We start from the raw sequence: 18,177 nt of genomic DNA, 5'->3' as shown, positions 1-18,177 counted from the left end.
GGGGTGGGGGATGTTATATTGTCAAGTAACCCAGCACCCTAGAATATATTTAAAGCTTCCTTCTGTAAATTCAGTCTTGAAATGAGTAAAACTCAGTTCTACAAAGAGAGAAGAAAGGATATATGTCAACAGGATGACTGAATGAATGAAAACAGAGGTGAATCTACTAATTACCAACCCTCATGTATTATGGAAACTTAGTCATATATCTACTGCTACTTTTTATTAAGAAAACTAAACCTCCCAGAGGAGAAACATTATATAAATTGTACTGTTTAAAAATTGCTGTGTTCGTTATGAGGAGCTTAATTATGGTCATCATTTACCAAAAAAAATCAAAGTCTTGTCAAAGAATTCATAATAATTAATGTTTCTCATTAAAAATTAATGAACAATCAGCTTATTATGAAGGTATGAAGTCTGCAGAATACCATAATTTTCCTTTCTTGTTTAAAAGAATTAATATTCATGCAAATTAGATCCAAATTACCAGAGTTTAGATGGTTACTTAGTACTACAGATTATGGATTTGTTTATTACCATAGAAGCCAATTATGTTTGTCAACATAAGCTAGATTATACTATGATAAACAAACCTCGAAACCTCAGTGGTTCAATAAAACAAAAGTTTCTTTCTTGCTCATCAAAAAAGCGCTGTAAGTTGGAGTAGCCCTCACTGTGCCTTTCCTCAATGGGGTGACTCAGAAAATCTGCTGCTTCCATTTTATACTTACACCATTTCAACTTTCAGAATCACCAAGGAACGAAGAAAGAAGATTGTGCATCAGCCCTCAAATGTTTCCACCTGAAGTAACACATCACTTCTGTTCATAGTCTGATGCTGCACGGCTTTGACCTATACAGCTGGGAGATGTGAGGAAGCAGAGGATATTCAGTGAATAATAATGTGCTTACCACAGCTGTATCAAAGCCAAAAGGACAGTATTGGTAAAAAGCATATTATGGACCCACTACCTAGGTACTATAAGATTCTTTGCATATAAGATTCTTTACTATAAGAATCTATACATAGGGAGGAGATGAAGGGTACAATCTTCTAAAACACATCTTGAGAGGGTAAGGCAGTTCATGAATTCCTAAATTACTGCTATAATTCTCATTGTATTCAACTGGTCAGAAGGTATTGAAACAGTACAAGAGGAATCCAACCTCTCTGATAGGAATCAACTCCCTAAAAAAAGACATTTGTCTAAGGAAAGTCCATCCTTCTAAGGAAAATGGTAGGATTTGCTTCCTTGAGTATAGAGTTATAAATATGGCAAGCAAAGCCCCATTCTTTTGTTTAAGTCTGAGGAATGTTCTCTCTTGGCTACACTAACTAGGAAGAGAGTGCTTTGACTGGAAAGGAAACGCTCTCCATCCTGAAGTCTTGTTTGAGAATGCACACAATTTAACTTCACTTTCTTCTTCATCCCTAGGCTAAAATAGCAAATAAATGAAGGACTGAGTTAATTAAATGCATATTTTAGCAGCATTTATCTGGCATTGATTGGCTGAGGCCATTTACTGTAAAGCGGGGAATGGTTAATACAAGTGTTGGCCAGCTCCTAAAGGAGGTGACCTCAAGGTTATATAATTGTAGCAGTAATTTATTTAGCTTAAAATGAATGTGTTCTCAATTAGGTTGGTAGGCATTATAATAACACAAGAGGGATTTGTATTTGCTTATGTCTTGACAGCAAGGGTTTAGTTATTGGATTTGCTTGCCTATATTTAGTCCTCCAATTCATGATTCCTCCTTGTAAAGATCGAGGGTTTGTTCATTCTGATTAATAAAGGCCCAATCCTAATATCACAGATACTGGTCTGATCTCATGAGAGGCAGCACAGGAGCAGACACACAACACAGATGCAGCAGACAGCATTATCTGGTGGGCTCTGCTAATGGGAATGGCTTCTATCCCCCACCACGCCACGGATCCATCAGTATCTCAAAATTTATCCATAAATTACTGCCTAAAATGAAAATATACCACACGGGGCACTCCAGGATATACTGCAGGATTCATTTTGCTGTTACTCTTATTTTACATTTGTACTTCAATTCCTCTAATCTACTAGTCAGAAAATTGGTTATTCATAATGCTCTGAATTTGAACTCACACTGCCATTCATTTAGACAGAAGAACTAGGAGCATTTTTACCATGCCTTGTTCAGGTGTGGTAAAGAAATATTTTAAAGTCAACTTGTGAATAGCTCGTTCTTCACCAACTCCACCAACCCAGAACTCTGTGAATTTTTTGATATTGGCATACCCATCTAATGTGCAAGTAATAATATTGTATGAACAAATATAACAATGATGATTATCACTTTCACTTATTTACAGGCTTATCAGAGATAAAGTGGACAACTGCTCAACCATGAGGCCAGCAGAGACTGGTCCCAGGACTTAGCCAGTAGAGGTCTCTGTTAGACTCAATATACTGAGGTATTCATACTCCTTGGGAGGGCGCCAACCCTCTCCAGTTGAAAGTGCAGCCTGCATGCTTAAACATACATTTCTGTCCAAAAACTTTAAAAATCTAAAAAGGAAATCTGGCACCAGTTGAACTTGTATTTTAGTTTATACTGTCAGTTTCAAAGTATAATTTCTGTTTAGATTCCCCAGTGAGGGCCAAGGGTCCACTCACTCTGATGGAGAGAGGGTTACTCTCCCCGTTGCTTCACTTCTCCAATCCTGTTCAGTTCTCTGGCATACTAGTAATGAGATTTACTTCTCTGGATTGTCCCAAGGCTTAAATAAGATATATATCTGAATAATACTCAATGACTTTATTCCTTCTCCCCTTCTTTTCTCATTGATCTGATCAACAGGGAGGCTAAGAATGCTTTTTTAAAAAATGGATACAGGAATGAAATAGCTGGAATGAAGCTTTGAAATCAGTAGAGCATATCTAAGATTTTTATTCTCTGAGCTCCTCATTCCTTTAAACACAGGACATGCTTTTTATAAGACTTATTTTTATTTATTTGAAAGAGTTAGATAGAGAAAGATAGAGAAACTTCCATCTGCTGGTTCCCTCCCCAAATGGAGGGAACAATGATGGAGGGGCTGGGCCAGGCTGAAGCTGGGAGCCAGGAACGTCATCCGAGTCTCTTACATGGGCGCAGGGGCCAAAGGACTTGGTCCATCTTCTGCTGCTTTCCCAAGCACATTAGCAGGCAGCTAGATTAGAAGTGGAGCAGCCAGGACTTGAACTGGCACCTATATGGAATGCTGGAGTCACAGGCAGTGGCTTAACTCGTTGCACTGTAACACCAGCCCATGACATACATTCAGAATTGAGCAAACAACATAGGTTCTATACTGTCAAACAGTTCACATGTTCATTGGCTGAAAAACAACTGGTCAATGTGTTTCTTCTTAATCATCAAATGGTGGTAGAAGAATATTTTCGCCAACAAACGTAAGTGTAGATAACCTCTGTGCTAAGCATCCCGTGACTGCAGATTCCTTCATATATTTATTGAGAACCTGTTTAATGCCTAGCCCTCTGTGGAAGGGAAGAAGACTCTCAGGTGGTGGTTCCTACTGTCAGGTGGATCATTATACAACCTGGGAGGGGCATCTCTGTATAAATGCACCCAATGTTCAAGAAATATATTGGGTGCCAGACAGAAGTTAAAACTTTAAACCTGGTCCAAATAATGGAGTTCTGCATTATCAAGATAATGGTGGGACTGTGGGTTAGAGGCCATTCACGAAAGGAACTAATATAATGGGGGAGGGGGAGATGGCTTAAATGATAAAAAGAAAACTAGCTAGATGATAAATGAGGGGAAAGAGAATGGCATTGTAGGTACCTGGAATAACAACAGCAAAGGAAGACAAACTTTTTGGAAGAATTTGTAAACTCCCATTATTCCCTGGAAGGAAATGTACTGAAGGTGCAGATACGTTTACACCAAATGCTGTAAAAGTACTGGCAGGAAGAGTCTATGGCTCCAATCACTGGGGTCTGGGTCTCTTCCCCAAGAGATGTGGCAGATTCTTCTTTTTATATATGTTACAGTTGTTTATGTTGAAGTTCTGTGTGTTAGCAGCTCCTTGTGTTACAGCTTCTCCTCTCCCACTGGGTCACCGTGTCTCCTTTCTGCCAAGTTTGTAGGGGGAATGTTACAGTTTTCTGTGTTGTAGCTCCTCCTCTCTCAAGCTCATTGTCTTCTGACCATGAAGAATGAGGCACACAAACAAGAATGAGCAAAGCAAATTTATTGAAATAAGCAGAGAAAGCTCTCAGCAGCTGGTTGCTAGAGGAAGATCCCCAAAAGGGTTGCCAGCCAGTACTGCTTGGCTTGGTTTTTTTATGTTTGTAAAGAAAGAAGTTTGCCTAATTGGCTGATATATGCTAATGAGATATTCTACATGAACCAATCAGGGAGTTAGCAGAGCCTGAATGTGATTGGTTCAGTCTTGCTCTGTAACTGCTTCACAAGCACCTGGAATAAATTTCTATTTCAATAACTTCATTGGCATGACAGAGTCCGCATGCTTTGTGTAAATCAAAATAACTGAAGCCCTGCCTAGGGATTGGTTGTGTAATGTCTCCTTTGCTATTCTTCCTGTGTCTTGGCTATGTAACTGACAGCTGAAGCTAAAGCTGGTGTTTTTCCCCTACCTTTGTACCCCTAGTCTTAATTTTTCTACAATGAGTGATATTTGGGAAGTGTAAGGCTTGAAGAAAACATTCCAAGGCACCAAGATGGCAGAATAATGAGGGAGCTTACTGCTATAATCTAGGGGAAGAAAGTTTAAAGGAAAAAAAAAAAAACAGAATGGACAGCAATCTCAGGGCAGAGTTAGGGAAAAAACTTCAGAGCAAACTTCACGAAAATTAAAGGGACACTGTGGTCCTAAGTGGAGGGTGTGGATGCCACAACTCAGGACCCCAGCAGCTGAGAGCCTCAGTAGCAGCTTTGGAGAGTGAGGTGAGACTAGACTGCAGTAGCCCAAACCACTGGAGATAAAGTTACAGGAAGAACCTAGTGTGAGTCCAGCGTAGATCCCTGTAGCAGAGAGTGTACCTGCCAACCTATAGGGAAAAAAGCGGGGCACAGTTCTCTCTCTCTCTGCCCACCTGGCACTGGGTAACTAGCCAAGATTAGGTGGGCGCCATTTTGGACATACGTAACAGCTCATGTCCTTGCTCCCAGCAACCAGCTAGGAGGAGATACCTGAGTCTGGATGGAAGAATTGACAAAGGGCTGGGTGCTTATAACTGTGGAAGCTTTGTGTGCTGGGACTGTGAAAACACTGTGGCTGCATGGGAGGGTATGTGGTGGATCTTTGGGCCATCACTGTGGATGGCTCCACATGCTTAGGGCTCCCTGATTCCCCAGTGAGGGTCATTGTTGTAGGATCTGTGCTCACACCAAGGACTGCACAGATCCTTTGTGTAATTCTTGTGGTAGCACTGATGAATACTGTACCCACTGGGGCTAGTGCCCAGGCATTGGTCTCCTTGAAAGAGAGGAGGTGAGCATGAGACTATGCCAACAGAGCTGAACACATCTCCCCTCTGATTAAAAAAAAAGCTTTACCACACCCAACCTGGGTGTGACACTGGACACTCCCTTCACACTAGAGAACTAAACAGAGCTGCCTGGCCACACCTACCACTTACCTCTAGGTATTCACTGAAAAAGTAGACATTCTACTAATCCACAGAAGCATGGTCCAAAGATAAAAGCCATCACCAGGAAAAAAATAAAAAATAAACCAACAAGTATCTCCACAAATGCCTAAAAATAAACATACCAATTTAAGAAACAAGAATAAGGAAGACAACATGATGCCCCCCAAAGAACACAATAACACTTCACTACTAGAATGTGAAAATGAAGAGATTGAAGAAATACAAGAAACAGAATTCAAAAATTTGATTTTAGGATTACTTAGAAGTAATCAGAGGCAAACCCACAAATTAAAGAAATCTCTACATTTCATGAAAGAATTTTTTTCATGAAATTGAGATTTTAAAGAGAAATTGAAATAAAATTTTGAAAATGAAGAATCCAACAGAACAAATAAAAAATATGGTAGAAAGCTTTGACAACAGACTTGGTGAGGCAGAAAGACGAAGGAACATCCAAGTCAGAAAACAAATCTCTGGAAATTTATAGTCAGCCCCTCACTCCCCCCCCCCCCAAAATAGAAGACATTAGAAAGCTAAAAAACAGTGTTGGAGATTGATGGGATACTAACAAATGGCCCAACATATGGGTCTTAGGTGTTCCAGAGGCATGGACAAAGTAGAACAGAAGGATTTTTAGTGCAATAATTACAGAAAACTTCCATAATTCGGAGAAAGAAAGGGTTGTCCAATAGAGGAAGCACATAGAACTCCTAATAGACATGACCAGAAAAGATCCTCAACGTGACACACTATAGTCAAACTCTCCACAGTAAAACATAAAGAAAAGATTCTGAAAGATGCACAAGAGAAATGCCAGATGACTTTCAGAGGATTTCCAATTAGACTCACAGCTGACTTATCAGAAATCCTACGGGCTAGGAGAGAATAATGTGATATATTCCAGGTCTTAAGAGAAAAAACTGTCAACCCAGAATACTGTACCCTGCAAAGCGCTTGCTTATGAATGAAGGTGAAATAAAGACCTTTCATAACCAACAGAAATTGAAAGAATTTGTCACCACTCATCCAGCCTTACAAAAGATGCTTAAGGATGTACTATACACAGAAACACAGAAACATGGTCATCAAAATCTCCCAGTAAAGGTACAAAGGAAATCCAAAGTAAATAACAGGAATATTTATGGAAAAACAGCAGGGCCAAGTTGTTACTTATCAATAATCACCTTGAATGTGAATGGCCTCAACTCTCAGTTAAAAGATAAAGAACTGGATGAATGAAAACAAACAAACAAAATCTATTTGCTGCCTAGAAGAAACACATCTCACCAAGACTGAAAGTGAAAGGATGGAAAAAGATATTCCATGCTAACAGAAACCAAAAAGAGCTGGTGTAGCCATCCTAATATCAGACAGAATATACTTCATAACAAAAACTGTTAAAAGAGACAAAGAAGGGCACTATGCAATGACTTAAGGGATCAATTTAACAGGAAGATGTAACTATGATAAATGTATATGCACCTAATTGCAGGGCAACTGGCTATTTAAAAGAAATGTTAATAGATCTAAAGGGAGATATACACCCCGATAAACTAATAATGGGGGACCTCAATACACCACTTTCAGCAATGGACAGATCAACCAGACAGAAAATCAGCAAGGAAACAACAATTAATTACACTATAGACCAAATGGACCAAACAGATTTCTACAGAACTTTTCATCTGCAGTTGCAGAATACACATTCTTTTTTTTTTCACTTTTATTTAATAAATATAAATTTCCAAAGTACAGCTTATGGATTACAATGGCTTTTTCCCCCCGATAACTTCCCTCCCACCCGCAACCCTCCATCTCCCGCTCCCACTCCCTCTCCCATTCCATTCACAACAAGATTCATTTTCAATTCTCTTTATATACAAGAGATCAATTTAGTATATATTAAGTAAAAGATTTCAACAGTTTGTACCCACACAGAAACATAAAGTGTAAAATACTGTTTGAGTACTTGCTATAGCATTAATTCACATTGAACAACACATTAAGGACAGAGATCCTACATGAGGAATAAATGCACAGTGATACCTGTTGTTGACTTAACAATTTGCCACTGTTATTTATGGTGTCAGTAATCTCCCTAGGCTCTTGTCATGAGTTGCCAAGGCCATGGAAGCCCTTTGAGTTCACCGACTTTGATCTTATTTAGACAAGGTCATAGTCAAAGTGGAAGTTCTCTCCTCCCTTCAGAGAAAGGTACCTCCTTCTTTGATGGCCCATTCTTTAGACTGGGATCTCACTTGCAGAAATCTTTCATTTAGGTGTTTTTTTTTTTTTTTTGTTTATTTTTTGTTTTTTTGTTTTTGCCAGAGTGTCTTGGCTTTCCATGCCTATAATACTCTCATGGGATCTTCAGCCAGATCTGAATTCCTTAAGGGCTGATTCTGAGGCCAGAGTGCTGTTTAGGACATCTACCCTTCTATGAGTCTGCTGTGTAGAATACACTTTTTTTTTTTTTTTTTTTTTTTTTTTTTTACAGGCAGAGTGGACAGTGAGAAAGAGAGGGAGAGAAAGGTCTTCCTTTTGCCATTGGTTCACCCTCCAATGGCTGCCACGGCCAGCGCATTGCGGCCGGCGCACCGCACTGATCCGATGGCAGGAGCCAGGTACTTATCCTGGTCTCCCATGGGGTGCAGGGCCCAAGTACCTGGGCCATCCTCCACTGTACTCCCTGGCCACAGCAGAGAGCTGGCCTGGAAGAGGGGCAACCGGGACAGAATCTGGCGTCCTGACCGGGGCTAGAACCCGGGTGTGCCAGCGCCACAAGGCGGAGGATTAGCCTAGTGAGCTGCGGCACCGGCCCTGAATACACATTCTTCTCAGCAGTCTATGGAACCTTCTCTAGTATAGACCACAGACTAGACCCTAAAGCAAGTCTCAGCAAATGCAAAAAAAAAAAAAAAAAAATGAAATCATACCATGCTTCTTCTCTGACCACAATGGAATGAAGCAACAACTGGAGATCAACAACTCAAGAATCTCTAGAACATATGCAAGCACATGGAGACTGAACAGTATGCTCCTGAATGAACAGTGGATCATAGAAGAAATCAAGAGAAATCAAAAAACTATTGAGGAACAATTTTTTTTTCCATACTATTTGTTGAAATCTTTACTTAGTACAGAATTAATCTTCTTCTTCTTCTTCTTCTTCTTTTTTTTTTTTTTTTTTTTTTTTTGATATGCGGAGTGGACAGTGAGAGAGAGAGACAGAGAGAAAGGTCTTCCTTCTGTTGGTTCACCCTCCAACAGCCACTTCGGCAAGCACGCTGATCCAAGCCAGAAGCCAGGTGCTTCTCCTGGTCTCCCATGTGGGTGCAGGGTCCAAGCATTTGGGCCATCCTCCACTGCACTCCCGAGCCACAGCAGAGAGTTGGACTGGAAGAGGAGCAACTGGGACAGAATCCGGTGCCCTGACCAGGACTAGAATCCCAGGATGCTAGCACCACAGGCTGAGGATTAGCCTATTGAGCCACGGTGCCGGCCCAGAGTTAATCTTCTATGTATAGAGTTAATTGAAAATAGATCTTAATAAGATCTATAAGAATGGGAATAGGAGAGGGAGGTAGAAGAAGGATGGGAGTGGGGGTGGAAGGGTGGGTACTATGGGAAGAATCACTATCACTATGTTTCCAAAGTTGCATTTATGAAATGCATGAGGTTTGAATATCTTAAATAAAAGGTTTCTGGGAGAAAAAAAGGCATTGAGAATATAAAAAAAAATTCTACTTTTAAAAAGTCTTCAGTTTTTAGAATTTTGCCAAATATATTTTTATATTGTGGTTAGTGAGCCTGAAATTGATAAATCTTTGGAGAGCTTGTGCATTTGCCTTTTGTTGAAACAATCTAGCATATTTGTGAAATGTTTCTTTCCTGCCCACTATAAGTATAAATGTTTCTATTTTTGAGGACCTTCAATGAACATGCCAGGATTGGAACTTGCTATGGGGCAGAAAAAAACTGTCAAGGAACATATTCAATTCACATTCACGGTGTCTCAAAAAGTACAGATGCAGGCAAATTGCATATAATGTCCTCAGCAACATCTCCAATTTGTAAGAAAAAAAATAATGTGGAATAATATTAACATATTTTATAATATCACAAATATAATATTGTAAATAATATTAACATAGATCTTTCCCACCTACTTTCATACTTTATGGATATATGCTACAATATGATGCCAAATGTATATATATATATATATATATATATATGCCTTTACATGTATGTGTGTCTATTTAAAACACCACAAAATTAACTAGCAGAATTTTAACAGTGATTTTCTCTGTTATGCAACCTTCTTATTTTCTTCTTTATTTTTCTGATTTTTTGGTCAACTTTTCTAAAATCTGCAAGGATTATTTTGAGGTTTAAAAAAAATCTACATTAGAAAACCTAGAATAATCTGTGTGTCCATACTAACACTGAATGATAGGTAAATTACAGCTAGACAAGTTTAGTTACCTGAAATAATGACTGTGATGTTCTCACTTAGGAAATAAATGACATATTTTTAAAATTTAAGGAAGAAAGAAGTGAAGAAAAAAGGGAGTAAACTGAAATACCACAGAGTCCACATGATTGTCTCCCAAGGCATTTATAACAAGCTCAGCATAATCATTTTCTTCTATAGCAAGGTCCCAGGAATAAGACACAATGTGACAGAGTGCTTGCTTTATCTCTGAATTCTTTTGTTTTCTTTGAACCACCAGAAGCTGCTGGAAACAAAATTAAAGCTCCACAAATGTTTGTTAACTGGCAAATTGTGTAGTCTTCCCTCTTGAAAGGTTACCAGAGTGACATATATGCATACACATTTGTATGAAGTATTTTCAAATATGAAGGTGGTTTTAATTTGGGTAGTAACAGAAACAAATTATTGGTTGGATTTATGAGATTTAACAGAAGGAAATATGCCAGTGCTAGTCTACAACCAGTTCTGGGAGAGTGTTTGCATAACATGAGTGTATCTGTAGAGTTATTACTATAACCTACAGCAATCGTTGAACCCATGTTCTCCTGTAATCACATAGTTTGAATTATACAACCAAATACCTTTGGAAAGAACTTCATCATGAGACTGAATGTGGCCGGTGATTTTTATATGGCTCAGACCTCTTACAGATTGTTTTCTCTGACACAATTTCTATAGCCTTATAAAGCTTCTCATGTGTTTAACCTGTGCATATGAAACACATAAGATGAAAGTCCAATATTGCCGAGGTAGCAATTGCTTTCCCTATAAGGAAGACCACATGTTCCCATAAAGTTTAAAGACAGAACATAATTTTACTTTTCTCTCACAGAATATTTTTAATACTTAAGTCCCAAGCACATTGAAGCTACATTTGAAAGTTATTCAGGACAAAACTGAAAATATCCAGGCATATGAATGCTTCTGTGTGTTCCTAAAGAGCTGGCCATTCCATTACAGAAAACTGAGTTTACGTCTCACTGGCATGTGTTTCTCTTGCTTTCGAGAAAATAACTTACTGGTTATTGTAAGGAAAGAATTTTCATTCTGTAGACACTGGCACTAGCAGATGAAACTCTACCCTCCCCCCGCACACACACACACACACACACAAAAAACACACACACACACCCGAAAACGTCTATACCACAGGGAACACCACACTACCTCGACTGAGTCACATCTAAACCATAAGAACTCCACAGAGCAGTTTGGGTGGAACGACAGTGTCATCAGCTATTTCAGTACATTTTTAATAAAATCTCTCACCTTGATGAATCCATGCTCTTCAATTTAGAGGTGAGATTAATTCCCCAAGACATATTACGGTATAGTATTAACACTTGAAATCATCATATAACTGCTTGCTTTCATATTTGGCATAACTACTGTACCACCTTAGAAACTGCTTCTATTGACCTTTAGATTAAAAATATGTTGGATTATCATGATTGACACTTTTAAAATGACTCATTCTTGCCAAACACAGCATAACAACTTTTCAACATTCCCTCTTTCATTATATGAAATATGGCTGTATTATACGCCACCTCTTGTTGCCTAACATTGCTTTTTTTTTTTTTTTCAGAGTTCAAGAAGATTTACATTTGGAGCTAAATGTTTCAGTGATTGCTCTGTTGGGTTTCATTATACCAGTGTAGTTAATCAAAGCAAGTCTGGCCTTGCTACCATGATTCATTGTATGGTTTTTTGAACTTAATCATTTATACAGAATGAATATACACATTATCACCAGGGCTGGATTTCTTTAACAGCATGCATGACACGGTACTATAATGCCTTTGTCAACTGCTGGTACCCAAGAACTGCACAGTTGCTAGGGTTTCTGATAAGACATTTCACTGATGGACTTTTGATTAGAAATCAGCACCTAGGAAGCCCCTAGGTGGAGCTGCAGAGAGCAGAGGAAAGCTGACTGACTGCTTATCACCAAGTAGGGCTAACTGGAAATCCTTTCATTTGAACATAATGTTTCTTTTCATAGTGTGTGTGGTCTTTGCAATCATAATTAACAAGTAACCTTTCTTCACTTTCGTTCCTAATCCCATCATAAATTATTGGCTGTTGGCATCTGGGTAGGGTTTGGCAGACCTTGGATTTTAAGTACAGCCTGAGGGAATTACAGAGATTGTTGTTTTTAAACTGAAGAAGCTAATTGTGTAAGTATTAACATATGTGTACCAGGCCTAACAAGCCTCGTTTCTGAGCAGCTGGCAGTGATGCGCCCATTGACAACAGATTCCTCGGCAAGACAGCCGACTCTCATTCACCAGAACCAGAGGAGTCCGGGAGCCTGTTCTGGGCTCATGGAATTCGATCACCAATTTTTCAGGTTTTTCATGAGCTGACTGTTAAATGTAGCCATTATTTAAAAATCAAGGAACAGCACATACGCTTTTAATTAAATGAATTATATTCTAAAAAGGTAATAAGTACCGAAAATCCCTAATTTCCTAAACACTATACTACTCTGTGCCATTATCTATGATCATGAGATTGTTCACATCCACTGTGCCTGTTTGTGAGAAACACTCTAGGATGAGGTGTTGTGCACGTCTCTTGCCACTCCTGCATTCTGCGATGCCTTGGTAGCCAGACATGAGCCAGGGTGTGAGCAATGGCATCAAGGAAATGATAAATGCTACAAAGCTGGACTTGATTTATCATGTTGCCTCTCTCTTGTGCACAAGGGAGGTACTGGTCTATTGTACCACTCAGAATATTAAGTCTCAGAAAATTTCAGTAAATGTTTTGGCCCTAGGACTCCACTGCAGGATTTTCTGACTTCAAAATCCTTTCTTTTAAGTCTTATGTCCCATACCTCCCTTTTAGGGGACTTTTCCTGATACTTTTCTACACACGTTCATTAAAAATTCTCCGTGGCATAAACAAGCGTTTGGTTGGTGAAGTCACAGTGTACTTAAGTAAGGTAAACTGAAGTAGAATGAAATATGTACTTTCCTGGGGCCAGCGCCGTGGCTCACTTGGTTAATCCTCCGTCTTCGGCGCCAGCGTCCCATTTGGGTGCTGGGTTCTAGACCTGGTTGCTCCTCTTCCAGTCCAGCTCTCTGCTGTGGCCCCGAAGGACGGTGGAGATGGCCCAGGTGCTTGGGTTCCTGCACCTGCATGGGAGACCAGGAGGAGGCACCAGGCTCCTGGCTTTGGATCGGCACAGTCCCGGCTGTGGCGGCCATTTGGGGAGTGAACCAAGGGAAGGAAGACCTTTCTCTCTGTCTCTCTCTCTCACTGTCTAACTCTGTCAAATGAAAGAAAAAAGAAATATGTACTTTTCTACCCCCAAAGAGCCAGCTATATAGGACCAATGCTTTACCCTCTAGAATTTGAGTTTCAATGGAAACAAAACCACCCCAGGAGTGACTGTCAGCTGCAGCAATGCTATCCATTGGCTTCCTGTACTCATTACCTATCTTCCATTCCATCTCCCAACCCCAGATCACACTGAAAAGTACTTCCTGGAGAGAAAACACATTTTATTATTGTTCTTTTAAAAACACCGACAACTAGAATTTACAAAACTTTCCCCACTCTCCAAGCATTGTCTCAGATTCACTGTCACTACTGCCAGTTTGCTTTCTGACCTCTCCCCAATTGCTCCCATTTGGTTTGCAACATGTGATCAGCACAAAGGCTGAAGAATCTGAAATGTAAAAAGGAAGCATTTATGCAGACATGCAAGGAAGCAGCGGCCTGAGTGTCCATGTTCAGCAGTCTTGGCCAGAGACCAGCGCTGGATTACCGGAACCTGTCTTCTTTCAGTGCCATTCAGATTTGCTTTCCATGGAGTAAACAGCCTCTCTGTAGGGAGCAGGCTAATTTTTCAACTACATGGTTGATACACAATCAAAGAAATGATTAGTGATAGCTTGCAGATAGAGACCACAAGCCTGATAAGTTTATATGGGACCTATCCACTTCTGTTTCACGTTTTCATAGCATTTTTGTGAGGATACTAAAAAAAAGTAGTAGTAAGTTGCTGTGTATGTGTGTGCCGCTGGATTTTTCTGATATTCAAATTTTGTTTGGGGGTGAGAATGAAAAAGACATATGCTCCATCAGCGGCACTTCTCTAATGGGATATTTTATCTCCACCCCCTCCCCCAGAGCTCTTTAAATGTTGATTCAAAAACCTGACCACAGGACACATTTTAGTCTTTCTGTTCATTATTGATACCAGCCGCAGCCAGAATTTGCTTCAGCCTTCCTACTGACCTTGGAAGCCATAGTTTTCTCACAGTTTTATCTGTTATGGCATGAAGATTGTTTCTTCAAAACTATTAGTCACTGCAAATACTTTCCTTGTGTGCATCGTCATCAACTTGATTGCCTGTTTGGTAGCTTCTGATGGAAAGAAACTGACAAGTTTCTGCCCCTCTTCTGACTTAGCTGGGCCCTTACATACCTAACAATGGAAATTATTTGGTGTGATGCAGATAGACAGAAACCATACCCTAACTTTCCAGGAAGGTTTCTTCTAAAACACACACAGACACACAAAGCCAAATTTCTACACAAAAGTAATCTCAATGAAAAGACAGAACAACTGATTTAACTGCAAAACCTAAAAATTAGAGAGCTGAAGATGCTATTCAATTCTTGGGACTCTCTTTTTAGTCTCTTACTAAAAATGCACTAGAAGCACTTTTTCCCCATGCATGTAGGTACTTCCTTCCCCCTCAGCTGGACTAAGAATAAAGCACAGAGCAAGCAGTGGGTGCATGAAAACAACAGTCCACTGGCTGACATTGAAGGCCATAGGATTCTGCAAATCGTCCCATTAAGCAGATGTCCCATTAACACCGAAATGCAAAGGTTAAACCTCGCAAGGGTTTTGTAGTGACAATCTCTTCTATTGCTTAAATCCAATCAGTCAAAATTCTGGTCAGGCAACAGGATGCTGGGAACCCTGGTACTGAGATGCCTGCAGACTTGACCCTGTATGCCGTTTTACCAAGGAAAAGTTTCTAACTCACATCTAAAGGTGAACTGAAAGAACAAATTAGGCAGTGAGTGCATGATGCAAACTTTTAGCAGGAAAAAAAAGTAACAATAAGCTTTGGTGTAATTCACTTCAGTCAAATGAGCCATTTCCATTCTGCAGTTTGGCTTGAGACTGAGGATATGTTCTGTGACTTTAGCCAAGTCTCTTTAACTCATCTACTGCCATTGCTAGGAACAAATAATAATACTCCACTTGAAGTTTTTCCTAGAGTTCTAGAAGACAAGAATTCTCGCCTTGATATCTGCAACTGCTCAGAAGGCTGGGTCAGGATTCTAGTGCATTCCTGCCATAATGGCAGTGGCAGACAGAAGTCGTTCTGAAGAAGAGAGGCACAGCTGCAGACAGAAGCTTTCCCTGCACATAGCAGGAGTCTGGCCCCCTTGCGTCTCTGAAACAAATTCACCGAGTGCAGAGAGAAGGAGGACTCGCTCTCTACGTTTATATATTGATCTGCATGCCGGGGTTTCAAATGTGATTCATTATGTACCATTTCCTTTACCCTAATCCATCTGCTAAGGTTTTCTTCTGCAATGCAGAAGGAATTTGAAAAAGAAATGTGACTTTAACTGAGAAGAGAGTAACAGCATGACATAGTTAGCACCACCTGCACTAAGAAAGATTCAAGATGGTATTTGTCAAATATTGGAAGATGTGTGTCTGCTAGCTGAGGGATAACGGGATGTTTTCAGAGACTGTTTTAAAGTTCTATGGCCAAGAAAAAAAAAAGCTGCATTTGCTTCTCATAATAGTGGTTATCATTTCTCTTGTCAAATGTTTATCTACTGATGATCTCTCTGTGTCTTTCTTTGGATTGTCTTCTTGTTTTATTTTCTCGCACTAGAAAAAAGCAAACATCTTGGTTCCTGTCTCTTTCTATTATAAGTAGTAAGCATGTGCAAAGTTAAAACAAAGGCTGCACATTTCCAAGGAACTGCATAAGTACAATCAAGTGGATTCTAGCAGGAATGCCATGGTGTGGGCATTTAATAACAAGTTCTTGTTGGTTCTGGAGTGGCGGGAGACATGGTTAAAGAAGAGAAGAAGAAGTTGGGGCGGGAGAGGAAATAAAACACAGGCATAAATCCCCTTGGATTAGGGTGAATAAAACACTACTCAACTTACAGCTTATTAACTATGCCTTATGTATACATCATACCTAAACTTCATCTATTCAAATCAGTTGATGTTCAACCAGGAATAAAGAAAATTATGAATCACATCTATTGGGGTACTTAAGTTTTTAGTCTGCTGATTTGTTTATTAACTACACATACTAGGTTTTATTAACATGACCAAATCGTATTTTGAGCTTGATCAAAGTATTAATTATAACTTCATTTCTTTCATTTATTCTTGAGTCTACAGAATGTGATCTATCCATGTTAATACAAATATGGAAAAATTGAGTAAGTGAGAACAAAAGTGTTCATAATATAACCCATCACTAGCATTAGAATACTGACGTCCACCTGTTGCCCTTTTGTTTTTGTCTTTTTACTTTGCATTTTTACATAATTGTAATTATTCACATGTGAGTCTATATACAAATTTTCTATCCTACCTTTCTCCCTCACATGACATTTTCAGCATTCTTATGTTATTACACGTCTTAAAAATAAAATGTAATGACTATGTATTAATTCTGAGTAGACTATATTTAATCTGACACTTAATCCTTAGAGTATTAATATATATTACTTGAGTCTAGTCTTATCTGAGGTACACCTAGTTGGACTTTATAACAATTCCCCTGTACTACTCTCAACTGAGGGATACTTAGTGTGCCCTGTTCTCAAACTTAATTAAATATGGAAACATTTTCACCACCACTGTCATACAATATTGGTGCTCCGCAGAGAACATATGGGAAAACAAAGACTTAACCATTTCCTGACTATTGGCTAGCTAGATGATAGCAAATTTTTCTCTATAATAGCAGAGAATTTAACATCATGTGCAGACTTTTCCATATTTAAAATTGTTACCTTCGTATAAATTCTTGGAAGTTAAAACAAAATTAATGCAAAAAAATTCACATATTTTAAGACCTTTGATATATTGCCAAATTCACTTTCCAACCACTCCACCAGTGTGTTAAATAGCCTTTCCACAAATAGAGTATCATTCCAAAGAGTTGATATAATATGTGGACAGTCACTACTTCTCTTAGATTTGGTTATGAATGAGAAAATCAACCAATTCACATCAGCAGCATATTGCTAGTCTCCTGATGAATATGCCCTGTGAGAATACGGACTCCATGAGCTTCATGGCAAACTACCTTCTTCTAACAATAGCATACTCAGATAGCAGGCTAAGGCTATTTTCTACTGGTCATAAAGAGGCTAAAGATTGTGGTGGTTTTGAGATACCTAGAGAGTAACTGACACATGATACATACTCAGAGAATAATTAGTGCATAAAGGAATGATTAAGCCATGACCGTATATCCACAAAATGTCTTTCAAGACAGCCCCAATTTCATCCCTTACCCCCTCACCATGGGCCTCACTGCATAGCACTTAGCTAATGCCCTAAAACACAGATGATTCATATTTGCCACAGAGCTTCAACATGGCACATCAGAAGTTGTTGAGGGACTTGGAAATGCTGATTGAAGGAATAAAGGGAGTAGCACCCTTGGGAGCTACAAGCCCTATGCTAACTGTAGGACCTCTGTGGAAAATCTGAGATCTCCCTGAGTTTTAATTTCTTTATATAGAAAATAATGATAACAATACCCTTCCTTGGGTGCTTATAAGCTCAAATAGATGTAAAAGCACTTTTATTTTTATTTTTAAGGATTTATTTATTTATTTGAAAGGCAGATTTACAGAGAGGCAGAAGCAGAGAGAGAGGTCTTCCATCTGCTGGTTCACTCCCCGGATGTCCACAATGGCCAGAGCTGCACTGCTCTGAAGCCTGGAGCCAGGAGCCTCTTCCGGATCTTCCACATCGGTGCAGGGGACCAAGCACT

At 39.3% G+C, this 18,177-nt stretch overlaps 1 long non-coding RNA gene across 1 annotated transcript in view; it reads right to left on the bottom strand.

The window, feature by feature from the left end:
- Positions 1-764: 764 nt before the first annotated feature.
- LOC127491296 (uncharacterized) overlaps positions 765-18,177 on the bottom strand; it is a 103,183-nt gene continuing 85,770 nt past the window's right edge. Inside the window, exon 4 of the long non-coding RNA XR_011379434.1 lies at positions 765-864. This is a non-coding gene — a long non-coding RNA (uncharacterized lncRNA). The remainder of the gene's footprint in view (positions 865-18,177) is intronic.

This window comes from Oryctolagus cuniculus, chromosome 1, assembly GCF_964237555.1.
Source record: "Oryctolagus cuniculus chromosome 1, mOryCun1.1, whole genome shotgun sequence".
Lineage (NCBI taxonomy): Eukaryota > Metazoa > Chordata > Mammalia > Lagomorpha > Leporidae > Oryctolagus > Oryctolagus cuniculus.
Note: the sequence above shows the minus strand (reverse complement) of the source record. Positions and strands in the feature narration are given on the sequence as shown.